The sequence below is a fragment of the Piliocolobus tephrosceles genome, chromosome 8 (genome assembly GCF_002776525.5).
Source record: "Piliocolobus tephrosceles isolate RC106 chromosome 8, ASM277652v3, whole genome shotgun sequence".
NCBI classification, from domain to species: domain Eukaryota; kingdom Metazoa; phylum Chordata; class Mammalia; order Primates; family Cercopithecidae; genus Piliocolobus; species Piliocolobus tephrosceles.
Window position 1 is genome coordinate 81,191,832 of NC_045441.1, and position 16,342 is coordinate 81,208,173.

Here is a 16,342-nt window from a genome sequence, read left to right on the forward strand (position 1 = left end):
TCATTGGGATAACATTGTATAATAAACAGGTGAACTAGAACAAAAGAAAAGAAAGCATCTCTAACCAAAAGCTGCTTCAGAGCATAAAGGTAAAGATTAATTTTAAGAGTTTTCAAAATTTAAGACAAAAAAATCAGTAACAACAAAAAAACTAATATTTTTGCCTGCTGATTTGTAGTTGCTATTTCTGAATTTAGTTATGTATTTCCAAAAGCTAATCTGACATGAATAGCTTGCTCCCATAAATTTTATTCCTGTGAAGACCATACAAATATGAATAAAGGCATTTAGAAATGCACTGATTTTTAAATGTGTAATCCTCTCAGTTACTACGTTGACCTCCTGAATTTCCCAAAGCATAAACATTTTAGATGATTCGCTTCACTAACTTCTCTTTTGAGAATGTCATTAAATGTGAAGACCTTACGTAGACAATCTCCTTTCTTAAGACTTTGGGAAAGAGCCTCTTAAAACGAATTCTCATCTTGGTCTTTCTTTTGTTTTCTAAAACTTGTCCTACATATTGTCACAGGTAGCCCTGAAGCAAGAAAAGTTCTCAAAGAGCAGCCTGGGTTATGTGGAGGGAATAAACAGTACTACTGTCATTGTAGCAACACCTTAATAAACTACTTTTACTAACGCGAATCTCAGTATCTTCAGATGTACCTGGCTATATCCTTCTATTACTTTCTTGAATCCTATCCCAATGTTATAAACATATGGTGTGGCTTGTCAGGCCCGGCTATTGGTGGAAACAATCTGGAATAACTGTGTACATCAGCAAAAAGTAAGCCACAGCTGTTTTTTGGCAAAAAGTAAGCCATAGCCACAGGATCATATAAAAAGAGACGGTAAAATATTGAGCAGTGAATTGGAAGTAGCCTACAGAAGACTGGTTTGTAGTTCTTTTTACTTAAGTACAGGGTTTTGAACACTAAACACAAATTACAGGCTGGATTCCTGGCATTTGTCAAACTCCATTCTTGGGCTGCAGGCCTACAGGGGATGGTAAGTCAAAAAGCAAGAGTAAGTGAGCATTCTGCTGTGTATTTTTCAGCTCACTAACTTTCTAAGCAAAGAAATACCAAGCAGTTGGCTTATTTAAAAAAAAAATCAGCTTGCTTATTGTGGTATTTTCATAAATAAAATCACCACTTTACAAACTAGGAGTCAAATAATTATACACATCTCTAGAGAAGATGAAACTATTTCGTCATATGGCTCAGTCATTACTTTTTTCAAATTGGAATTAAAGAAACAGTTACAGTACTAAATAATAATATTTGTTTGTAAATCACAAAATATCTGTGTTTGAACAAATAGACCACTCTTAAAACTCAAGAGTAGAAGGTTGATTGTTTTCTATTAAAAGTTGCTGAGTTTTGGCCGGGCGCGGTGGCTCACCCCTGTAATCCCAGCACTTTGGGAGGCCGAGGCAGGCGGATCACGAGGTCAGAAGATTGAGACCATCCTGGCTAACATGGTGAAACCCCGTCTCTACTAAAAATACAAAAATAAAAATAAAAATTAGCCAGGTGTGATGGCAGGCGCCTATAGTGCCATCTACTCAGGAGGCTAAGGCAGGAGAATGGCGTGAACCCGGGAGGTGGAGCTTGCAGTGAGCCAAGATGGTGCCGAGATCTGTTGCTCCAGCCTGGGCAACAGAGCAAGACTCCATCTCAAAAAAAAAAAAAAAAGTTACTGAGTTTTGTGTGAAGGATAATACGGTATTGCATTTCTTACCTTTTTTGAAGTAATGTTGATACAGCTCTGCTCAAGTAAGTGAATGCTGCCATTTTAACCAATTCATACCAACTTAAATACACAGGAAGGAGAAGATCAGCAGCAGCAATGTTCCCCAACAGTTTTTCCTATCCCAGAGTACTGATGACGGGTTTTTGTTTTGTTTTGTGACAGAGTCTTGCTCTATCACCCAGGCTGGAGTGCAGTGGCATGATCTTGGCTCACAGCAACCTCTGCCTCCCAGGTTCAAGTGATTCTCCTGCCTCAGCCTCCCAAGTAACTGGGACTACAGGCATATGCCACCATGCCTGGCTAATTTTTTTTTTTTTTTTTTAGTAGAGATGGGGTTTCATCATGCTGGCCAGGCTGGTCTCAAACTCCTGACCTCGTGATCCACCCACCTCGACCTCCCAAAGTGTTGGGATTACAGGCATGAGCCACGTCACCCAGCCCTGATGACAGGTTTTTAATGCTTCAGCTTGATCCCCTATTATACTGTTAATTCCTCTGCTTCATAGCCTGTTATTTACTTATTTTGGCACTTCCTACTATGGTTTTAATGTGTTTCCCCAAATCTAAGTTTTGGAAACCTAATCCACAAATTCACGTGTTGATGATTTTGGAGATGGGGCCTTTGGGAGGTAATCAGAACTAGATAAGCTCAGCAGGGTGGGCCCCTCATGATGGAACTGGTGGCTTTATAAGAAGAGAAAAAGAGAACCTGAGCTGATATGCTCTTGCCCTCTAGCCATCTGATGTTCTCCACCATGTTAGGACATAAGAAGGCCCTCACCAGACGCAGTCCCTCAGCCTTGCACTTCCCAGCCTCCAGAACTCTAAGAAGTAAATTTATTTTCTTTTTAAGTTACCCAGTCTGTGGTATTCTATTATAGCAATAGAAAATGGAGTAAGATACCTCTCTACCCCACCTGCCTCAGTGTCCATAAAACTGTCAGGAAATAAATATTTTTATTGCCCAAGTGTCTATTCTCTTCTGCACTGTGTCTCACTGACAGAAGAGGAAATTCCTGAAAGGACAATCTTACTATTAACTCAAAAGAAAAGAATGGATTTTGTGGACAGTATTCTGCTTCTATTTATCCACAACATTCTTTTTTTATTCATAGATTTTATTTTTTAAAACAGTTTTAGGTTGACAACAAAATTAAGTGGAAGGTACTGAGATTTCTCATATAATCGCATATTTTATTGCTTGTAAAAATGAGCTTAACATTTGGAAAGATAAACGAAAAACATATTATATTCATCTAAAATACTTTTTGCTAGAAAGGTGGTTAAAATATCACTCAAGTTAATCCTTTTCCATTTCATATCTAATTTGACATCGTGGTATATTAGGAAGACCAAAATAATGAGCTATGCACTATCTGATTATTTATGCCTAAAAAAGATTTTTGCTATAAGGTAGAAAAGTAATAAGGAATTGAAAATCAATTTTAGTTCCTTTATTATTTTACCTTCATAATATCCTCAGAGTGGCACTCCCTGTATTAAGTAGTAGAAAGAACATTCATCAAAAATTTTGTCAAACTTCTTCAAAATAGAAATTCATTGAAGCCCACTGCCAGACTTATCAAAGACACAACTACTGAAGGACTTGAATCACATCCCAAGAGTCAATAATCAAATTAAATGTGCATATATCAGTATTCTATATGACAGATAAGCAATATTCATTTTATTATGAATAATATGAGAGCCAAGAAAAGAACCTAATATTGTTCCTCCAAAAAGGTTTTATTAACACCTCTCAGTTGTTTACTTTCTACTTGGCAAACATGAAACATTTTTAATACCAAATTTTACTTAGAGCAAATTGATAGTAATTTGTTCTCTTGAGCTTCAAGAAAATGAACTCTGCATCTGAATGTTAAATGTTATCTGCATTAGTGATTTAGGTATTATTAGAACAAGGAACTGCAACAAGAGAAACTAACAAAAAGCATGAATTTGCATCTATTTTTAAACAAACACATGAAAAAAGGAAAACCATGTTTAATTTTTAAACTTTGGTTCTAACTTCATTCCCACAGAATTCTCCAAAAGATGTATTTAAAAAGGAACACAGAAAAGTTCAAGAAATTTCCTTGGCCTCTGTAATAATTCTGTCATCACAAGTCAATATCTAAGCCGCATCAGGGCACATAGTGTTTGCTCCACACAAAGTACTTCTTATCTTCCTACCTCTACTCTCAAATTCTAAACTCTATTAGGAGAATAAGAGCAAAACAGCTGCAGTGCAAGGCAGACACTGAAGAGAGACACCAGAAGGTCTGGGCAAAGAGACCAGGAGGTCCAGGAGAAGGAAAGAATTTCCAATTGAAAAATCAGAGAAGAATTCACTGGTGAGGGGGAGTATTTCATATATTTTGATGGGTTATATGTAGACATTGGAGATAGGGGAAGAGGAAAAACTGGCGGATACTTAAGCAGAGAAGTTTAATAGCACCATATGCGTCTCTAAACCAATTCTTGCATCTTTACCAGGGATTGACCAACATGAAAGGTAAAATATGACAATACTGACATTTGCTTTTGTCCTGGAGAAGAATATATTCCCACACAGAGACTCAGATTCACTGACAATTTTCATGTCTAGAGTTAGTCAAAATTAATAGAAGCCTGAATTTATATTAGGTGTTATACTAAGAAAAATTTCATTGAATGGTACATTTAAAATACAGTTTTCAACACTTCCAGTACAACTAAACCCACAAAGAGATTTTAGTAAGAATATGAAAGCCATAGCCTACATACATACACGTTACCTGGAAGTGTATGACTGTCATTGTCAAAAGAGACAAATGAGATAGAGGACAAATTCAGCTCCAAGGTCAGATAATCTGTTAACTTGACTTAGAATAAAACTCTTCTCTAAGGGAAATGCTTCAATGACTTGGATAGATTATTTTATGATAAATTTTAATCAAACAGCCATAGCTTTTTATCAAGTTATGTAATAGTGAGACATAAGAAATCAATTTAGGATAGAATATTTTGAGGAGGCTTTTTTCTTGCAGGAGGTTGGGCAGGAGATGATACAAGGTCAGGTTTTAAATGAACTCATGCCTCACTAAAAGATTAACATCCTGGACAGATTTATCCTTGAAGGTAAAGACTTCTGAAGCATAAGAAAAGGTAAGTTGCAAAATGAGAGTGGAAAACAGAATGTCAATCAAGTGGCCAGCCAAGATAAGAAATCACAGTGCTAGGCCATGACGATCACAAATCTTCATTTGCTTGTGTATTCAATTAATAATAGTCACCTGATACTAGTAGCACAAAGCCATGAATATGCTCATTATAAGGGAGGGTCCCTTAAGGTCCTATTAAAAGTATCTCTGTGAGAAACAAAGGACTCAGTCTAACTGAAGAATGACTTCTACATTCCAGATAGAATGTCCACACTATCTAGGTTTTAAGGTTGTCATATGAAGCCAGGAAATGTAAAACATGCTTAACATTTCAAAGAATTCCACGTATCTTTTAGAGCAGCATTCTTAAGAGAACTCATCAACCAGGGACTGCTTATCTGTTTGAATACAGAAAGATGTCCCATCCCCTAAGACTCTGATTCAGAAGGTCCTGAGTGGGATCAAAGGATGTGCATTCAACAAATAATTCTAAGTCATTCTAAGACATAGCTCTGATTAAGAATCAGAGCACAAACAACCAAACAAAAAGACAAAACAGTATTTTGATGAAAGAATAAGCAGATTTGGCATTTGGTCTCAGTTCTGGCACACACTAAATGTGTCTTCTTAGGGAAGTTCATATGATCTCTAAAGATAATTTTCTCTGCTATAAAATAAAAGTAATAATAGTATCTACTCTTTCTTGGTCATGGTATATAATAGTTATCTATTAGTATATCTCTATAAAAGAGATATATTAGGTATCTACTGGTGTGGAACAAGTTACTACAAAACCCAGTGTGTTTAGGTAACAAACACTTATTATCTTACAGTTTTCTTTGGTCAGGAATTCCAATGAATCTTGGCTAGGTGCCTTTGGCTCAGTCTTTCACAAGGAGGCAATTAAGGTATTAACCATGGCTGTGGTCTCATCTGGGGAGGCATCCACTTCTAAGTTCACTCACAAGGCTTAGGTCAAGCCTCAGGTTTATACTGGCTATTGGCTAGAAACATCAGTTCCTTGATATGAGGGCCCCTCCTCAGAGCAACTCATAACATGGCAGCTGATTTCTCTCAGAGTGAGCCCGTAAGAGAGGAAGAGAAAGTGAGCAAGAAGCAACAATCATTTTGTCACCTAGTCTCAGAAGTGATATCCCATCACTTTTGCCATATTATATCCATTACAAGCAAGTGACGAGGTCCAGCCCACACTCAAGGGGAGAGCATTACACAGGGCATAAATACCAGGCGGTGGGCACACTAGGAGCCATCTTAGATGCTGCCCACCTCAAGAAATAACATATGTAATGTTCTGAGAAATAAGACTTATGTGGGGAAGCATTCTGCAAATGAAAATTTTACTCAAAGGCAGAATGTCAATTATGAAAACACGCTTTATGGATAACATTCAGGGAATCTGCTAAGAAGTGTCACCACCTCCTCACTTGCCTCAGATGTGTCACACTATCCAAGTATTTCACCATCTTTTTCAGTCTGACACATCTGTGAACTTGTTAGTCAAAAAGGGAAGAAAAAAGGGTGAGCAAATGAGGGACCTCATGACCCACCAAGTAACACTCTTGACCATTCACACTTTATATTTAGCATGGGAAGCAGTAATATAATGGCTATAAGGAGTATGGGAAAAACAAAAAAATTCAGGAACTTGATAAAATTGTTTCCTGGAGTTTCTCCCTAGAAAGTTGTTTATCAGCTTGACTTGGTGATATGCCCTAATGAAAATTTACATGGTCAGTGTGGCAGCTTGAAAACACAGCCCTGATATTCTTGACATTCTTATGTACAAATGGGATCTATGTCTCCTTCCCTTGACTTTGGGTGAGGGTTTGTGACTGCTATGACCAGGAGAAAGTTACTGCGTGACTTCCGAAGCTAAATTAAGAGAAACCACACAGTTTCCATCTGGTCCTCTTGGGCCACCCACTCTTGGAACTCAACCACCATGACATAAGGAAGTCCAAACCAGCCCACATGGCAAGAACCCTTGGAGAGCCCTAAGACTCTGAAGAAAGAAACAGGAATATTTGGCTAGTCCCAACTGCTCCAGCCCTGATTAGTCGAGATCCAGCTACCATGTGTCTGCAACCCAAGTCCAGAACTGCCCAGCCAAGCCCTTACTGAATTCCTGACCCTGAAACCATAAAAGAAAATTAAAAAATGATTATTGTTGATTTAAACTAGGGAATTTTGAGGTGGTTACATAAGAAAAACTAACCAGAACAACCAGGAAGTAGTCATATATGTTGACAATAAAGTCATGTATATTAAAAAGAAAGTAATATTAAGCAGCAATACATTAAGTTAAAATTTTTTCAACACATTTAAGACAGACCTCAGAGGTAAGCCATAGCCTCCAGAAAAGTCTTTGGTAAAAATTACTACAATGGGGAAATATTTATAGGTAGTAGAAACATATAAAAGCATTCTTATGTTAATAGGAAAGTAAACTATCACAAATCATAGAAATTGGAAAGACAACATTTCTATTTCCATAATAATATCTCAGATAAAAAATAGATTAAAAATCTAGTCAGCAACTGTTTCCTCCTATCACATCAGTTGCAAATCGTTTATTATTTCACCAGTATTATGAATATTATCCATTCCCTTAACATCTGCCTTCCATATGCACATCACTGTGCCAGCCATACCCCACTCCCTTTCATGTAGGGATCATGCAGATCATAAAATCTTCAAATTTCTTCTTTCTCCTCTAAAACATGTATTCAAATCTCCCCCTCTGTCCTTCCCCTCCTTCTTTCCTTTCTTTTGGAAAAATGTTTCATCCACATTTCAAGGCACTGTCTCCTCCACCCATCCTCTCTTAACTGCTCCAATACCTTGATCCATCATGCCTTCTTGGATCTTTGGTGTCCTTTACCTTACAAATATACTGGTTTTCATTATTTTAAAAATACTTAGATTATAAAATATACGGAATATTGATTGAAAAATATCCTCAAGGTGACATCAATTCTCTTCATTAACCCAATTCTCAAAGTTGTCTACAGGTTCAGTTAGTTCCTTCTTGAAATTCTTCTACTTTTGACTTTCAAAAAAAGCACTCTCTGGGTCTCTTCATCCTCTGGACATTCTTCCTCCATTCTCTCCTCTGAACTATCATCTACTCTCCAAAACAGAAACATTTCCATTTTCTTCTATCTATACTAACTCTCATGGTGAACTGACTCAGAAAGTCCAAATCCCTAGCCCCAGCATAATTCCCACTTGGAATACGTATTCAGTTGGACAGTTGGACTTCAAACTCTGTGGTCACTCAATCTAATGCCTGAATTGTAACATATACAGAAATTCAATGTTCCACACAAAGCAAGCATTTCCCAAATAAGAAAATGTTTCATATAAACGATGTCAAAGTAACAAAAGCATCAGAAATCACCTGAATAAGTGGGAGAATGATCCTTAATTTCACAAATTCAGGCATGAGAACTATCATTTAATACTATTATCATTAAACCCACCCAAGTTGCTACTCCCTCTGCCTCAAATGCTCTGATCCCTGTTATTTGTGAGTTTGGCGCCCTTATAACCTTCAGTGAACAAGTATCACCTCTGAGAGAAAACTCCCTAGAACATGATGTATAAAGTGGTATCTCTCAGAATATCACTTAAGAAACACATTATGTATTTATTTTCTCAATGTCTATCTTTCTTTATAGGAATATCAGTTCTATGAGAGCAGGAATGTTATTTTGTGTACCGCTGTCTCCTCAGAGCATGAAAAGATTATTTAGGCCAGAGTAAGCACATAATAAATATGTGTTGAATAAATGAATAACTTAGAAAATGAATGATTTAATGAAAGTGTCCTCATTTCCCATTTTATAGAAAGTTTGTGGTCCTCTAATGCAAAAACACTGAAGTAAAAAGAAGTTCTTTTACTACATGAGTTAATTCAATATCTGGGTCACAAACAGCTTGTCTTTTAATAGAATTTTCTTAGTTATAAGTAATGTGATTAGCTGTTCTATAGATGGATATTCCACTGTCTTAGCTTTTTTTTTTTTTTGAGGCGGAGTCTCGCTCTGTCGCCCGGGCTGGAGTGCAGTGGCTGGAGCTCAGCTCACTGCAAGCTCCGCCTCCCGGATTTACGCCATTCTCCTCGCCCGGCTAGTTTTTGTATTTTTAGTAGAGACGAGGTTTCACCGTGTTAGCCAGGATGGTCTCGATATCCTGACCTCGTGATCCGCCCGTCTCGGCCTCCCAAAGTGCTGGGATTACAGGCTTGAGCCATGTCTTAGCTTTCATGTAAGACAAATTACCTTACTGGAGTTTGCTACCAACATTTCTATTTGCTTAGAAGCATGGAACTTTCTTTATTAGAACATCCATCTAATGTCTCCATACATGAACCACTCAGTGTTTATTTTTCCAACATCTTCATTTTCACTGGATCTCTTCCGAACACTTTTCTTCCACATAGACTTTTTTTTTTCTCATAGAGTATTGACCAGGGAGGACCTTAAGATGTTATTAGTCCAGGGTTTTTCAACCTTCCTTTCGCAGTGGGATCTATTTCACTGCAATATCTTAACAGAAGCAGAGCCAAGAGTGGACAACCTAGAACTATGCCTCCCTCTGAGGCTATACCCACCTTCACTCCAACATCACTGAAACATCAAAGAGAATCACAGGTCTCCTCTGAAAAACCATGGAAAGTCTAACCTTTATTAATAAACCCATGTGAGTTTTCTGTATTGACTCTTACACTTTTGGGGCAGGAAATCTTTCTTTTCCTCTGGGCTAAAACATTTACTGGGCACATACAACGTGCCACAAACTATATGAGCAGTGTGCAGAACACGTTGGGAACAAGCAAGGAAGGGCTCTGGCTTCATAACCCACCACCCCTACCCACTGAACAGACCTGAGCTGATGGATTATCTTGCTCCAGGGAGTGATTTTCTTTTTCCGTTCTTATCCTTTATTTCTCTTCTGGTCACCCCTCCCTTGATTTGTGTCACTGCACTGATTCTCCCCTGGTCTAACCCTCCAATCCCCCAAAACATGAACATCCCCTACAGGGTAGGCAGTGGTCCACAGCATCTCCTTCTATCTTCTCATGATTCAAGAACTAATATGATGTGGGAGCCAACCTTGTCTCTTTTGGGTGAATGGCTCCTTGATTCCCATGCATCTTCCTGATTTCGTTGTGTATGAGTTATATACTGGACATGTCCATCTGAGGTCACTCGCTATCACATAAAGTCCAGTACCCTGAGCTCTCTTCTTCTTCTCCCTCCAGTGGTACTCCTTTTCAATGTTCCCACTATTTTCAATGACCTCTCTAATCACTTAGTTCCCCAGATTTGAAACTTTTATGTTATCTTTGACCCTTTCCCTTTTCTCATCATTTATATCCAAGATGTGTAACAATAGTTTTGCAACATCTTTCTGACCTGTTTTCCTGGAAGCTATTCAAATGTAGCTCAGCTGACTGTATTTTTGAAGCAAGTAGGGGCTATGTTTGTTGGTTCACCACCATAGTCACAGTGACTGTCACATAAGATGCCTAATAATCTCCCTGAATGAATAATTAAATGGTGCAAAAATATGCAATGCTTACTGTAGCATAAAAACAGCAAGCAAATTATCTAGTAATAGAGAAATGTTTGAGTTTCTCTATTATTTGGGCACATTTGTGAGGTATTATAGTATAATTAAAATAACATTTTCAAGTATATATTAATGACTTGGAAATGGCTCTCTATTTCATGTTAAAGAGAAGCTAAAAACAAAACCATAAATTTATTATGAACTCAATTGTGAAAATCTAGAAAAGGGAATACAAAAATGTTTAATGTTGGTTATATCTCAGTGGTGATTTTTTCTCATACTTTTCTTTTACTTAAATACAGTTGATTCTCTGAAAAGATTTTTCACCATGTAAATGACTATGCCTATAGATGAGGCTTGAAGGAAACAAGTACAGATTAAGAGGTACTTGTTCCAGGGTGGGAGGTAGAGTATTATAATCTATTGTACTTATTTGTTTTTCTAAAACTAATTTAAAAATTGTAGTTTAATATTTTCAATATTCTTCACCCCAACAGGTGTTGTTTAATTCTCTACTTCTGCCAGTATTTATATAGTTGAATTTATCATTTTATCACATTTTTCTTTTTTAGAGACGGGGTCTCACTCTGTCGCCCAGGCTGGAGTGCAGTGGCACAATCATAGCTCACTGCAGCCTTGAACTCCTAGGCTAAGTGATCCTCCCACCTCAACTTCCCGAGTAGCTGGGATCATAGGCACATACTACCACACTGTACTGTATTATTTTTGTTAATATGCTCTTACATTACTCTTCTGTTATACTGTTTTATTACATTATGGATAAAATGAGATTTAAAAATACTAAACTATCAAAGTGCAATCTTGAACATTCAACTCACCTTCCACCCACTCCTATACTACTGCCTGATGTCTCCTTTTCCCCTTTATTTTCACTTCAAATCTTATACTTTCTTTAATGCTTAACAAAAATTTTCTTAGCAATTTTTCTTTAAACACCCATAACTTACACATAATACAGTAACATCAAGCATTTTTAAAAAATAAAAAATGGTTCGAGCTACAAGACAATATTGAAATCACTTAGTTTAACTTCCTCCTTTACAATGCAGAAACTACTGTCCAATTTGAAAAGGTGGCTTGCTGGGGTAGTGGGTGGCAGGGGGCAGAAAACAAAAACCTTGGATTAGAGCACAACATTTAACCCTTAGAGTTCAGTATTTTAACTAATAGAGAATCCACTGTTATTGCTGGGTCTCACATCTGCTGATCAATTGCTCAGCAATTATTCATGACTCCATTCCTAAAGTATGCCTTGCCCACCTGCCTTGATTTTTATGGTCATTACTCCAGGCTGACATGATGACACATAATTCTTTTATGTCTTCATTGTACCTAGTGCTGCAGAGTAACTGCTGAAGTGGTATGGCAGAAATGACCTAAAGCAAATCCAGTAATGGTAATGATGATACAAATCTGTGATAGCAATATTCCATCCTAACCATGTGGCTGTTACAACACATCCACCTGAATGGTAATAACCATCAAGGAGGTGGTATCAGCTTTCCCTTACATTCTATAAGTCTTTCCTAACCAATCATGAAGCTGTAGGATTATGGTTCCAGTTCTAAAGATCCTGGAATCAGAGCCATGTGGAGGAAACAAGGACAGGAACTGAATCTGTAAACTGTATCTCCACAGTCAGTTTAATGCAAAGTGCAGTGGCTTAAGGAATAATCCGACTCAAAAGCCAGACTGAGTACTATAGTAGCTTTCAAAGTTGCAAGTGGATCATTACACACACACATGCACTCACCCAAATTCTGAATGGCATATATTGATGAAGAGGAATATTTTAACAATCGCACCAATCAAATAATGTATAATAGTTTAAAAACTAGTGGATGAAATTTCATTGTAAGCCAGGAGACCCAGGAGACGAGGAAAGGTGTGATTTGTCAGGGTTATCAACATTCAAAGACAGACAGAAAAAGAACAGATCTGAGAAACAGAATCACGCCAGCTCCTTTGTCGTGACTATTACACAATGGGCCATGAGCCACAGAGACCCAGAAGCATCTGCCAAAGGTTTCAGACAGCTGTGCAAGCATTCCCTGCCATTTGTTCAGCTGTTTTGAAGTGAGAGAGACACATATTCCCAGGGTTGCACCAAGTACCCTTCTTTTTCAATTCAGAACAATATGTTTAGAATACAAAATTTTTATTAGTTATGATTTTGTCACTCCGAATATATATTCACCTGGATGAATGCATTTGCTGCATATTCTGCAACTAATGGAGGTGAATAGAATACACCGTGCCATATTAAAAACTGGGTAATGCTGAAGAAGTGAAAATAAATACTCTTTCCACCTAAGAGCAGAGTTACTGCTTGGAGAATTAGGTGCCTATTTACCTGCCAATTCAAAATGTCTTGAATATAATTTATCAAAATTCCATCATCTTCCTTCCTTTCTTGCATATCACAATGTCAAGGAAAATGATTTAATGGTGAAATTTCAGATTGTAGCATATCCCAGCTCACCTTATATATATGAACATGGTTATTATGTTCCAGAAATGAATTCATTGAACTTGTTAAAATTGTGAACTGCTCCCTTCAACCAAAGGAAGAAAAAAAGAGAATAGGGAAAAAAGAACCTTAGAAAGAAAAACATAAAGACTTTTACTAACCGATCTTTATTTCCTTTCACATATTTTATAAAGACTCAGTGTGTGGGAGCTAAATATATTAGCTGTCTTGGGTAACACGCTATTAATTTTGTGCTTCAAAGTTATTAACCACCTTTCTATGTACAGTTCACAGGCAAATGAATGAACTTAATCCTCGTATTAAAACACAAAACAAACCAAATAATCCCATGTTTCATGACTTTTCAAAGTTGATTATCTCCTTGGCAATGCTTTACCAGAGGCCAGATATCCAATTGCCACTTTAGAAAAGAGTCTCTGGCAGTTTATATTAGAGGCCTGTTAAAGTGGATTTAATCACTATTTAATAGTCATTCCTCCCAAGATTAGACATAAAAGGTCACAGAGGAAAAGCATTTATTTTTTCTCAGTGATTTAACCATACTGGGTTTATAAACTTTCCTCCTCCAAGGATCACACCAGTCTTGAGAGAGTCTACTTGTGTGACAATATAGCTAATACTTGCAAATTTAAACAATTCAGTAGAGAAAATAAAATACTTAAAATGATAACATTTAATGTCGAAAGAATTCTTTAGATTTCTCTTTATCTGGCTTCGTCTAATTCTTCAGGGCAAAACAGAGCATCATTTAATTCTACAGCAGTAATTTTATATAGAGGATGATCTTCATTTCCTAATTATCAAAGGACATTTTATTGTAAGAGGCATTAGATATGTAAAGTAACTACAGTAAATGAAAGCATTATTGCCATAAATCATGATGCTTATCTGCATTTGTGGGTCTCTGTGCTCCAACAAGAGCAATGGTAGTTTAGTATATCAATAATCCCATGGGAAATTTAGAATGATTTATATCTCTGACTTATTAAAAGCCTAGGCATAGCTCAAAGGTCTCCAAATACCCATAAAATTAGGAAACTAATGCCATAATATTAAGAAATAATAGCAAAAATTTCACACAGGAAGTAATCCAATAAGACATTACCCAATGGAAATTACTTTTGTTAAACAAAGATTTCAAATGAAAGCTTTGACTAAGCTATGTCAATAAATTATGCTTTTATGAAACTCACTTTTTTGTTCTGTTGCTGTATATCTCACTTACATAACAATTTCTTTTCCTTTATAATTCAACCTAAAGTAATATATAAGTGGAGCTATCTATGTCTTTCAGTACGATTCCCTTTTCAAAGTTTTCTGCTTTCAAATACAGCATGGTAATAATTCTACCAGAAATCAGTAATTTGACAAGTTACATAATTATTGTTCAACAGCTATCAGAGAGTGAAAAGTGGAATCTAAAGTTTAGAAAATTATCAGCATAAAATTTAGTGATGCTATTATTATTATTATACATGAGCTTTATGTAAATAAAAATGCCAAATATTTGGAGAAATGTTTTTTCATAAAAATGTATATAAACTACAGCCCATTAAAGTTCCTTCTAGGCCATTTTTGTCAATACAAAATATATGGAAAAGTTTAAATTTTTAAGAAAATTATTGGGCTGGTTAAGTAAATAATGTCTCATCCATACAACACTCCCCAGTCATTAAGAATGATGATAGGTTTCTGAATTTATTTTTCATTGAAAGGTGCTCATTACAAATTGTTTAGTGAAAATAGCTGGTTCCAAAAGCATATACAAAATATGATTCAATCTTTTCAAATATGTGTAGAAAAACTCTATAGAAGGTATATGTCCAAATACTAGACATGGTTATCTCTGGATAGTAGGACAAAGGGTGATTTTTCAGCTTTTATTCATTTTGACACTGTAGGAATTTTCCATTATAAAGATACACCATTTTTATAATCATGTTAACATTTGTTGGGAATTTATAGATATCGAATAAAATAAAATTGAAAGGAAGTGGATACAGACGGTTTCTGAAAGAACAAAACCAACAGGACAACACTGTGAGGACGGTTTCTATGTTAGGGACTTTGTTGATCGTCCATTTGTTGTTAGCACACAGCGACTCACAGGGATATAGGCTGCTGCACAGAGGAATCAGATGTGCTTTAATTTCCTAGTTTCCAATCTTTTCTTACCATTTTATTGCTGACATTAAGGTGAACACAATAGTGATGGAGCCTCAGTTTGTATCACTACGCTCTATTGCCGATTTTATTCTTAATATGATAGCTATATTTTAATGTTGCACTTAATTTGTCTAACTCTGATTTCACGTTTTAAATTACAGGTTTATATGAATATTAGCTAATGTAGAAACTCTACTGAATAAAAGTGTTTGGTATAAAATGACATAATAAAAATAACAATGATTTATATATATGTAAAGTATTTACTATGTGCCAAGCAGAGTCCTAAAAGAACTTATATATTAGTCAATTATTCTTCAAAGCCACCTATGAAGAAGGTGCTATTATTATCCCTCATTTCACCCATGAGAAAACTAAAGCTCAGAGAACTAATAAGCCCCTTGCTGAAAGTCCCATGGCTAAAAAGTGACAGAGAAGGGTGATAAGTCCAGATAGTCTGGCTCCAGAACACTTACTTTTTGCAGATTTTCAAAAGTTTAAATAAGCTTTCAATTTTAGAATAGTTTTAGATTTACAGAAAAGTTACAAAACCTAATACAGAGAGCTCATGTATACCCCTCGCCCAGTTTCCCTCTCTAGTGAAAATCTTACATAATATGGTACATTTGTCACAGCTAAGAAACTCACATTGGTACACTGATATTAACTGAACAACATACTTAATAATGTTTTTCCTTTCAAGTATTTCATCCAGGAGATCACATTACATTGAGTTGTCATGTCTCCCCTAGCCTCCTGTGATTTATGACAGTTTCTCAAACTTTCCTTGTTTTTGATGACTTTGACAGTTTTGAAGACTACTAGTCATGTATTTTGTAGAATGTCTGTCAGTTTTGGCTCGTGTGATGTATTTTTTACGATTTAACTGGGGCTATGGTTTGGGGAGGAAGACCACAGAGGTGAGGTGCCATTATCAACACATCATATCAAGGGTACACCCCACTAACATGACTTATCTTTGATGATGATAGCCTTGGAAAACCTGACTGAAGTACTGTTTAACTGGTGTCTCTATTGTAAAGTCACTGTCTTCCCACTGTCCGTGCTCTGCTTTATGGAAGAAAGTTATCAAAGCTCACAGTCAAGGGGGATGGGGGAGTTAAGCTCCACCTACATGAAGGGGAGGGAGTATCTATATTAATTATTT

The 16,342-nt window shown here is 36.5% G+C and overlaps 1 protein-coding gene across 3 annotated transcripts in view; it reads right to left on the minus strand.

Annotated features, from left to right (window-relative positions):
• The window catches only part of CDK14 (cyclin dependent kinase 14), a 606,291-nt gene that overhangs the window by 206,974 nt on the left and 382,975 nt on the right, over window positions 1-16,342 (minus strand). The window lies entirely within an intron of this gene.